The sequence below is a fragment of the Barbus barbus genome (assembly GCF_936440315.1).
Source record: "Barbus barbus genome assembly, chromosome: 8".
Lineage (NCBI taxonomy): Eukaryota > Metazoa > Chordata > Actinopteri > Cypriniformes > Cyprinidae > Barbus > Barbus barbus.
This window is the reverse complement of record NC_136736.1, coordinates 22107529-22117682: the sequence shown is the minus strand read 5'-3', so window position 1 is coordinate 22117682 and position 10154 is coordinate 22107529. Positions and strand designations below refer to the sequence as shown.

The window sequence follows — 10154 nt, the reverse complement described above, 5'->3', positions numbered from 1 at the left end:
ATCTGTGCCTTGACCTCTTTTGATGATGCACTTTTTTTTTTATAGCTGATATTGATTTATGATAATTTATAGCTCACAATATCAATAGGACCTTTTTCTTTCTTTTTCTAGTTGGTTAAACAGGTGAGGGTTAAGACAGTTGTGGATGGTTAACCAGGACCGCAATGTATTTATTTAAATAATTTAGTTTGACTAATCACTGTCTGTATGATCAGTGAATCTTTTGAGTCGGAAAATGAACAGCTAATACGAGAGTGGACCAAGTCCTGCAATGGAATGAATGACATATAATAGTTTCTTTAATAGCCAAATAGCAGAAATGATACAAATAAAATCTTCACGACTTGATTGTATGACAATATAAAGTGCGTAATTTTTATTTTTAAATGAACATTTTGTCCAAAATTTGCAAAAACCTTTCATCTAAGAGATTTTCGTTTGTGTTTTTAACGTAAATGCAAAATATACTTAGGCTAAATAACTTTAATATAAGCTGCTGAATCATGGTTACTACATATAATTATAGATCAGTGTCTGCGACACATTAAATTACAGCAAACACGATTATTTCAAATCAGAAAAAAATACAAGCCCCAGTATGTGCCTGCATATAGTTTTATTGGGAAATGTTCGAATCACTGAGTCGGTTCTTTGAAATAAATTATTCAAAAGAACCGATTTGCAGAAATGAGTTCGGCAGTGCTGTCATCTGAAGCGGAAGTGGCAAAAAGTACACTTCGTTGCTAAGTAACGATAAACAGCCCAGTAGAAGAGCTTAATCGCTACTCTTCTGTCCAGTTTAGAAGACATAAAAATCATAAACATGCCGTCGCTTTTCATGAATGCTTGGTGGCAGTTAATTTAGCGTGCACCTAATTTGGCACAAGTTTTATAAGCAAAGCAACTTCCCGCGGGTTGCTTCGCAACACTAATCATTTTATTGTACAGGGTGGGCCATTTATATGGATACACCGTAATAACATGGGAATGGTTGGAGATATTAAAGTCCTGTTTGTGGCACATTAGTATATGTTTGGGGGCAAACTCCTCAAGATGGGTGGTGACCATGATGGCCATTTAGAAGTCGGCCATCTTGGATACAACTTTTGTTTTTTCAATAGGAAGAGGGCCATGTGACACATCAAACTTATTGGTAATGTCACAAGAAAAACAATGGTGTGCTTGGTTTCAACGTAACTTTATTCTTTCATGAGTTATTTACAAGTTTCTGATCACTTATAAAATGTGCTGCCCATTGTGTTGGATTGTCAATGCAACCCTCTTCTCCCACTCTTCTAAGGGGGTCAGATCGGGAGACCTTGGGGGGCCATTCAACTGGCCCACGACGACCAATCCACTTTCCAGGAAACTGTTCATCTAGGAATGCTTGGACCTGGCACCCATAATGTGGTGGTGCACCATCAATGGAAACCTGAAGGCCACTGGATATTTGAAATTGCTACATGATGATGTGTTTCCCTCTTTATGCACTGAAGCTGGCACGTTCCCTGAGTTTTTCCAGCAAGATGGTGCACCACCACATTATGGGTGCCAGGTCCAAGCATTCCTAGATGAACAGTTTCCTGGAAAGTGGATTGGTCGTCGTGGGCCAGTTGAATGGCCCCCAAGGTCTCCCGATCTGACCCCCTTAGACTTTTATCTTTGGGGTCATCTGAAGGCAATTGTCTATGGTGTGAAGATACGAGATGTGCAGCACCTGAAACTACGGATACTGGATGCCTGTGCTGGCATTTCTCCTGTGGTGTTGCTATCAGTGTGTGAAGAGTGGGAGAAGAGGGTTGTATTGACAATCCAACACAATGGGCAGCACATTGAACACATTTTATAAGTGGTCAGAAACTTGTAAATAACTTGTAAATAACTCATGAACGAATAAAGTTACGTTGAAACCAAGCACACCATTGTTTTTCTTGTGACATTATAAGTCTGATGTGTCACATGGCCCTCTTCCTATTGAAAAAACAAAAGTTGTATCCAAGATGGCCGACTTCTAAATGGCCACCATGGTCACCACCCATCTTGAGGAGTTTGCCCCCTCACATATACTAATGTGCCACAAACAGGACTTTAATATCACCAACCATTCCCATGTTATTACGGTGTATCCATATAAATGGCCCACCCTGTACATTACATGTAATATGGCAGTTCACTACGATTGTCACTAATATGCTGTTCTCTTGACTGTGTTTAAAGAGTTTAACGTTACCGTCCAGAAAAAAACTCAGAGGAGAAGGAATTGAAACTTTTTTTGGGAAGAACACAAATAGGAGGACAGTTTGGTCATGTAACGTTACTCTTTTCAGAAAGGGTCATCCAGGAGCCAGGCGGGGCCAGAGCAAGGTCCTGGCAAACAGAAGTTATTTGGGACAGCTGTGTCTTTACCCGTGTCCACCAGTGTACCTGGTTCTCTGGCACCTGTTGATGTGGAGCAGCTGAGGGCTAGACTTGTCTCAGCAGTGCCCAGACGTCCACAGCCGAACACTGATGCTCTGGTGTTTCCTCACAGAACCAAAGCTCTGGAAAGACAATGGGCCGCGCAGAGACCAGCACAAGCTGAGATGCTGGTAAGAGCAATACCATCTGAGAACTCAATGTATAAATTGTGTGTTTGTTAATTTATTCATTCATTTATTTCTTTTGGCTGTCAAAATTGGTGACATGATATGACATTTTTTGACCTAAAATGTGTAGCAAATGTACATACATACTTGAATATACCTGCTAAAATTGGTATCAGTTAAAATTCATTTTTATGTTATTTTTGCGAGTATAAAGTTAGAAATGTCAGTGTAAAGCAGCTGTCCTGAAATCATAATGAAGAAGAAAGCCTCATCAAAAGAATGACATTTTTTTGACAAGCTTATAAAGTATTCATTATTATTTCTAAGAAAAATCTTTTATAAAATCTTTATTATAATTATTTGAAAAAAGTTTGTTTGCAAAACGTTTGTAAGATTAGTTCAGGTTGTAAAATGTCACATGGTGCTCCCCAAAAAACAAATGTTTATTAATTAAAAATTCATGATATTTGTAAAAATTACTTTTAGCCTTAGAAAGTATATATTTAACAAGTAGATAGTTAAAAGATTTTTATTTTCTTAATGTTGTATGTCATTATGACTCAAATATGAATATACAGTTTGTGAAATGTACAATCGTAAACAAAAATAACTGTCATACTCATTCCTGTTAACCATTTAAGTACATGATCTATATTTTACTCTAGCCAGTTCTGAAGAGACGCGGTGGACATATGAAACCGGAGAACACCCAGAGGGTCAACTTGAGCCCTAAGATGTCCTTTCCATCTAATGAGGTCCAATCCATTGACCCCTCCTCAGAGAGAGGACCCTCTCCACTACAGCTTCCCAGAATTCCTGACCGTGTCAGGGATAGACAGGTCTGGACACTGTCATCCTTGACAACTATGGCAGATATGTCTTGTAACATTAGTGATAATTTTGTGCATTTTATGTGCTGATTTCAGGTGCAGTTGACTCAGGGCTCGCTCAGGATCCCATCAGCTCCTAAAAGAGCCAAGAGCTCATCTAGAAGTTATGCCATTGCAGTTTCACCTCTGAGCTACACCCCCTCTCCACCACTGTCTAGTTCACCGCTGTTCAGCTCAGTAGAGGAAGTAATTCGTGCCAAAATTCACTCCCCACCCGAATCGTCCAAACCATCCGAAATAACCCTCACTTGGGATTCCTCTATGTGACGTCTGCAGAACCTAAATCATCCATCAAATTTGATTCATAAAATCTCAAGTAAGAACTGCAGTTTTTTCAATCACATAGAAATGTGTTTGTTCACTACCGTTTAAAAGTTTAGGGTCAGTTAGATAAAAAAAAAGAAAAAAAGAAAATAAATTAATACTTTTGTTAAGCAAGGATGCATTAAATTGATAAAACATTTTTACACTTTTACAAAAGATTTCAAATACTGTAAATGTCGTCCTTCTGAACTTTCTATTCATCAGACAATCCTGAAAAAAAAGTATCACGGTTTCCACAAAAATATTAAGCTTTTTTCAGCATTGACAATAATAGGAAATGTTACCAAGTCAGCATGTTAGAATATGATTTCTGAAGGATCACGTAACACTGAAGACTGGAGTAATGGTTGCTGGAAATTTAGTTTTGCCATCTCAGGCATAATTTACATATATATATATATTTATAAATATATAAATATAAATATATTTATATATATTAAAACAAAAACAAATCAAACCAAAGACATTTTGCTTAAATTTATTATTTTCTGTTTAAAAATTTTCACATATTTCATCAAATAAAGGTTAATATTTAGTCATTTTTAATTAGCATATTCTGAATAATGTTTGGCGTCACATATTTATGAGGACTTTTTTATTTGAATGATGAAAGTATGAAAAAGTGTTATATGCAAATACACGTGAACTGTAAACTGTGTTAAACCAGACCTTTATCTCCAAATACTCCAATTATTCTTTTAACAGAATTGCAACGTTTGACAATATTAATAAGTCAGACTACTATACAGTCAGCACTCATGCAGGTATGCACTCCTATGGGTCTGAGGTGGACTGTTTGCCCTTAGAACGCTGGGAGCAGGAATACCAATATCACCGGAAGCTTTTGCGCATCCCTGTGTTTGCTCTCTTCCGCAAGTGGAAGGCTTTCTGTGTATGGCGCACTAATGTGTGCTATAAGAAAATCAGCAAATGCATACGATCATTGCAAGAGCATCTCTTCATTCTCAATGAGGTTTGCCAGTGGTTATTGTATTTATTTCATATACTATATGGCTTTTAAAAAAAGCTGATTTATATGAAAAATTATATGATCTATCAGAGCAACTTGAATTTTACATACTGTAAATATTTACAATAAGGTTCCGTGAACAATGCATCATCTTCTTTATGAAAAGACTAGCAAAAGATTGATGAAAAGTGTCATGTCTGTATTTCAGTCTCTGCGACCAGCTCTGATTAACATCAAGGAGATGTGTTACCACATCAGTGACATGCCTTTGTGCCGAATAGAGAAAGACCATACATATAAACTAAAAGAGTTTCAGAGCGAACAATACAAACAGCTGGAGGAGGTGAGAGAGATCTGTGTTTGTGTGTTCCTTTTATGCAAAGAAAATATATTTACTTCTAGATTAACGTTCAGTATATTTAATTATTTAATATAAAAAAATAAGTTGATGTATTACTGCCAGACTTTTGTCCTGTCTTGTGTTTTGTTTTGCTCCCCATGTGCCCTCCTTGCCCTAGTCTCTCCCTCTATGTCCTTATTTGGTTAGTTTCTTGTTCCTGTCCTGATTATGTTGATTTGCATCCAGCTGTGTTTGATTAATTATCTAGTTTACTCCTCGTTTAGTTCTCTTACTGAAAACCTGTGTTTTCCTGTCTTCAGCATCTGCTGTTATGTCATTCTGTCTCCATTTGTGTATGTTCCTGCCTGTCTGTGTTTGTTCCCTACCTTTTTGAGTTATTAAAGTCTGTTTGTTGGAAGAATTCCTCGTTCCCTTGCCACATGTAATGTGACAGATACAATGTATTGAATAATATATAAGGAATTACTGTTTCCCATATATCAAAAAATATGTGACAATATATTTACTTATATATTGTTCTTTATGTATGTTAATGTAATTTTACATTCAATAATACACTTAAAATATACAGATGTACAAAATATATTTATAATAAAATGTTTGAATACACATACATGCATATGTATTTATATATACACATACTGTATATAAAATATATATAAAATTGTAAATGTTTTCAGTAAACACTTTTTTTCTTATAGCCATCATAGACAGTTTCATATATAAAATGTACTATGCAAACAGTGTAAATGAACACATGTAAACGAAGTATGCAAACAATAACGTGAGATAAAAGTTTAAGAATATGTGTTCAGCTTGATGTAAACACATGCATGAACTCATGAAAGAATGTTTCAAAAAAGCTGTTACATGTAAAAAATAAATGTAGCGCAGTTTGTGTTCGTTGTTATGTATTTTTTATATGTATCAGCATCAACATATAGCCATACATGGTTTATTCACATTTTGCAGTATATTGAAAAATATAAGCACTAGTTTCCATATATGGAAATATATTACTTAATATTTTGCATTATATTTTCCAGTGTATTCCCATATTTTTTTCATAAGGGTTAAATTCTGCATGCACTGGAATGGGAAGAGTCTTTTCTGTCATTGTCAATTATAATTGGTTCTTTTGCATATCTGTGTTCTAGGTGTCCTCTCGTCTTGAGAAGTTCAGGGAGCTAGTAATGGAAGTGGCAAGAAGTGCCTGTCGAAATGCTTTGAAAGAGTCTGGACACACACCTGACTATGGCGACTTGGAGACTGGTGACACCTTTATTCAGATAAAAAAAACAATGATATGTCTAACAGCTTGCATATTGTGAATTTGAGCATTTTTTCCCCTTTCTTATATGCATGCATCAGATGGTTAGCGTCACCTTCTTTTGGATGGCTCTTTGAGGATTCACCTCAGAAGATGAGTTATACGCAGCAAGCAAACAAAAGCTACCACTGCAGATGTCTTACTTGGTTAGTCAACATTACTAACAATGCTAACTTGCAACACAATGGATCATCCAGACTTATTAATCAGCAGACACTTCACAATTTGTTGATTATTGACAATGTAACATGCTCTCTTGGCTAATTAATTATTCTATGGAATGAATTTATACATGATAAAATACAGTGGCGTAGCAAGTCAGCCCTGGGCCCATATGCAAAAAAAAATTGTACGGGCCCCCCCAAACGTTATGGGCTCCAACTCGATTAACTTAACTTGGGCCCTATTGTTGATTTTTCTGAAGTAAATAACGTTACGTGAATCGTGACTATTCACAGGATGTTTTACGGTATAGGCTAAATGCTTGGAAATTATATTTAATGTTTTCAAGTCTGAAAAGCTCTGATTGACATCAAGGAGATGTGTTACCACATCAGTGATATCTCATTCCAAACTCATTAGTTTTTATTCTTGTTGTGGAACACAAAAGGAGATATTAAGAAAATATATATTTATTTAGTTCTTTTGCAGTGACAGTTTTAGCAATGACAGACTTCTGTGAAGTTCCAAAAAGTAATTTTTTTATGAACTGTTGAATATTTTTTTGGTCTCCATAGTTTCATCAGACTGGCTGATTATCTGATTGTGAACACCTCGCACATGCTTGTAGTCAACTCAATCAGTAAACTACTAAGTGTGTTTCAAGAGCACATCACACACACCCCTTCACTCACCCTCAGCCAGAGCTGGGCAGGTGGTGAGACTAGCCTTGATCCTGATGTAAAGGTAAGTAATGTTTGGGTATGTGATTCAGGGTAATATTATTAACGTTTTTTTTTATTTGATCTTTTTTATTATCTGTTCGTTTCAGTCTGTATGTCTGTGATTCTTAAACTACTGGCACTTTGATTATATTTTTTAATTAAAACTAAGCTATCAAACAGATAATTAAAACTGGAACCTTTTTTTATCATGTTTAATTTATTTTTGCCACTTTTCAAATGACTGATACAGATTGAATGTTCACCCTTGTTCCAAAGCAAGACTTTCAATTTACAAATATGAAGATTTACAGAACAAATAATAATTATTCTTTAATAATAATTATAACAATGTTAAAAAATGTAAAGGAACTTTTCATTATTTGGTGGCATTTATCACTTTTTACACTAAATTAAATCAAGTTCATCACCTTCTTCATTGGTTTCATTTCCATTGTGACCAAAAGATTTGTAAATAAATTTGATCAAAATGAACGATGGACAATGTCAGGGAAGAGCATCAAACATCAGAAATGCGATGTACGGAAAAAAAAAAAGAGTCAAATATCAGGGAAATATAAAAGGTGCGTATAACTTGTAAACAGAATAGTTTTATTGTGCATAATTTACAAGCTTCAGTTTTGTAAAATTATGCAAGTGTATCTATTTTTAAGTTTTTTTGTTTGTTTTACTTTATTCTATTTGTTTTAATTGTATTTAGTTGTTTAAAAAATGTCATTTCCTCCACAGAATATTACCAAACACTCAATGTGTGTGCAAGTGGAAAGTATAGAGTTTAGTGTGGTATGTGTGTGTGTGTGTGTGCAGGTTCGACTACACTCGTGAGGTCCAAAATGACCACACTAATATATTGAAACCTGTAAAACACAGACTACTGTTATGTTTAGGCATAGGGGTCAGGTTAGGGTTAAATAAACAGTGGAAGTCTATGAGATACCCTCAGTATTATAGTTAAACAAACAAAAGTATTTGTATGTCACAGGTCACAGGTCACAGGAGAACAAAATGTCAATACTTCCCACCAGCCAATGTTTATAACTGAGCTGATGCTGGACACACACTCCTTATCATACCAGCCCTGCAATGACGACTTCCAGGTTTGGGTTTCTGCACACTATATTTGCGTCTGTTACAAAGCTTGTCTGCAGCATAACCAGTATGCGTATATCTGCACAATGCATATGTTTATGTGTGCCATTTGTGTGTATATCAGGAGTGTGTAGCAGAGATTACTGGGAGGTTTGAGAAGACAGTATTGTCTTTGGATACTCTGCTGCAAGACACCTACTTTGATGCTTTTACTCAACCTATTATCAACAAAAAGGTAAAAAAAAATAGCATTGCTGCTTCAATACACTCTTTTATAATTTGGCCATTGCTGATGTTTTTGTCTGCATGTGTATGGGTGGGTTTCAGGTTGAGGAAAAGACATGTGGGGATGGTCCTAGTCTTGAGGAAATCCTGGAAGATGATGTTTATCTGCAGGACATCATCCTCAATATTAAGGTTTTTATTTTATTCTAACATGAGTATGATATAAATGCAGTTAAAAAATACACTGTTCTCATGTACCACTTTAAGATATGTTTAAACTTTTTTTAAATTTAGCAATATTTACGTTTTCTAGTTAATAAAATAAATGGTATAGAAACAATTAATTGGATTCTCTAATATTGTGTTCAATAAGTGTCACCATTTGGTGGATCTCTAAAGAACATGTTTAACAGTAAACAACAGTGTTCTCAGGTAAAGTAACTTATTCAAATACATTTCAGCCATGAAAACTGTCAAGCTCGTTTAGATAGTTGACAGTGATGTGATCGATAAGTTAAACTATATGAAAATGTTAAATGTTGCCTTGACAGCTGTCTGAAATAAAATGCATTTTTTAGTTTTAGTTAATTCGAAACGTGCAATGCACATACATAGAGTACATCAAATATGGTAAACAGAAGCTCAACCATGCTTGCTTGACGCACAAAAACAAACCAAGAAAGCACCATTGAGCTTCCGTGTTTACCGCAAGATCTGTCTCTAATTGTGAAAATGTTTCATGTTTCTTCCCCTGTCAGCAATCTATTCACTCTGCATTCAATACCGCTAATGTGTATGCTAGTACATTTGAGCCGTTCAGACTGTTTTACAAAGAAAATGAAGACCTGGATCTGGAGGCTCTCAAAGAGCAAGACCATGGTACATCATCTTTATCATAATCATCATAATCTATGTGAAAAGCATGATTGTCTCACACTTATGTTGTGTATGTGTGTCTAATGCAGAGGTTGCATTTTTTGGGAACAGTCTGGATAAATATCATCGAGAACATAAAGAGGCTTTAGCCTTGGGAATTCTGCTGGTGGATACTACACAACTGAAGCAGAAACTTATACCATCCTCTCTACGCTGCATAGAGGTTACAAACTGACAGAAACCCACAAATACAAAATGATTTCTTCTGTAATATTTGCATTCAGACTGTGTGGTAGATGGTGGACACCATTTATCTCAACACAGCCTGCAATAAGGGACAAATAAATACACAGATACATAACCCACCTCATTCTGAACCCCTTTTCCAGGTCATTAATGACATCCTACCTCGGCTTGCAAAGAGAAAAATGGATGACATCATTGCAGAGGCTCAGGATGCCCAGTTCAAACTGGACTTTGTTCCAATGGTAACCAGCGAATATGTTAACTCCCTCAACTTCCTAGAGGAAATTCAGGAGCGGGTAAGAATCAGAAGAGAACCATGACCCATCAAGCAGAAGTCTGAGTATCAGAAGGCTGTT

General features: G+C 35.8%; 1 pseudogene across 1 annotated transcript in view; it reads left to right on the top strand.

Annotated features, from left to right (window-relative positions):
- The first annotated feature begins 2321 nt into the window (after nucleotides 1-2321).
- Nucleotides 2322-10154, top strand: part of LOC306874314 (dynein axonemal heavy chain 6-like) — an 84606-nt pseudogene continuing 76773 nt past the window's right edge. The window contains exons 1-14 of the transcript in view: nucleotides 2322-2588; nucleotides 3251-3424; nucleotides 3512-3791; nucleotides 4505-4772; nucleotides 4978-5112; nucleotides 6288-6402; nucleotides 6510-6606; nucleotides 7198-7366; nucleotides 8352-8459; nucleotides 8576-8686; nucleotides 8779-8868; nucleotides 9435-9555; nucleotides 9642-9775; nucleotides 9942-10094. The product of the transcript in view is annotated as a dynein axonemal heavy chain 6-like (transcript). The remainder of the gene's footprint in view (nucleotides 2589-3250; nucleotides 3425-3511; nucleotides 3792-4504; nucleotides 4773-4977; nucleotides 5113-6287; nucleotides 6403-6509; nucleotides 6607-7197; nucleotides 7367-8351; nucleotides 8460-8575; nucleotides 8687-8778; nucleotides 8869-9434; nucleotides 9556-9641; nucleotides 9776-9941; nucleotides 10095-10154) is intronic.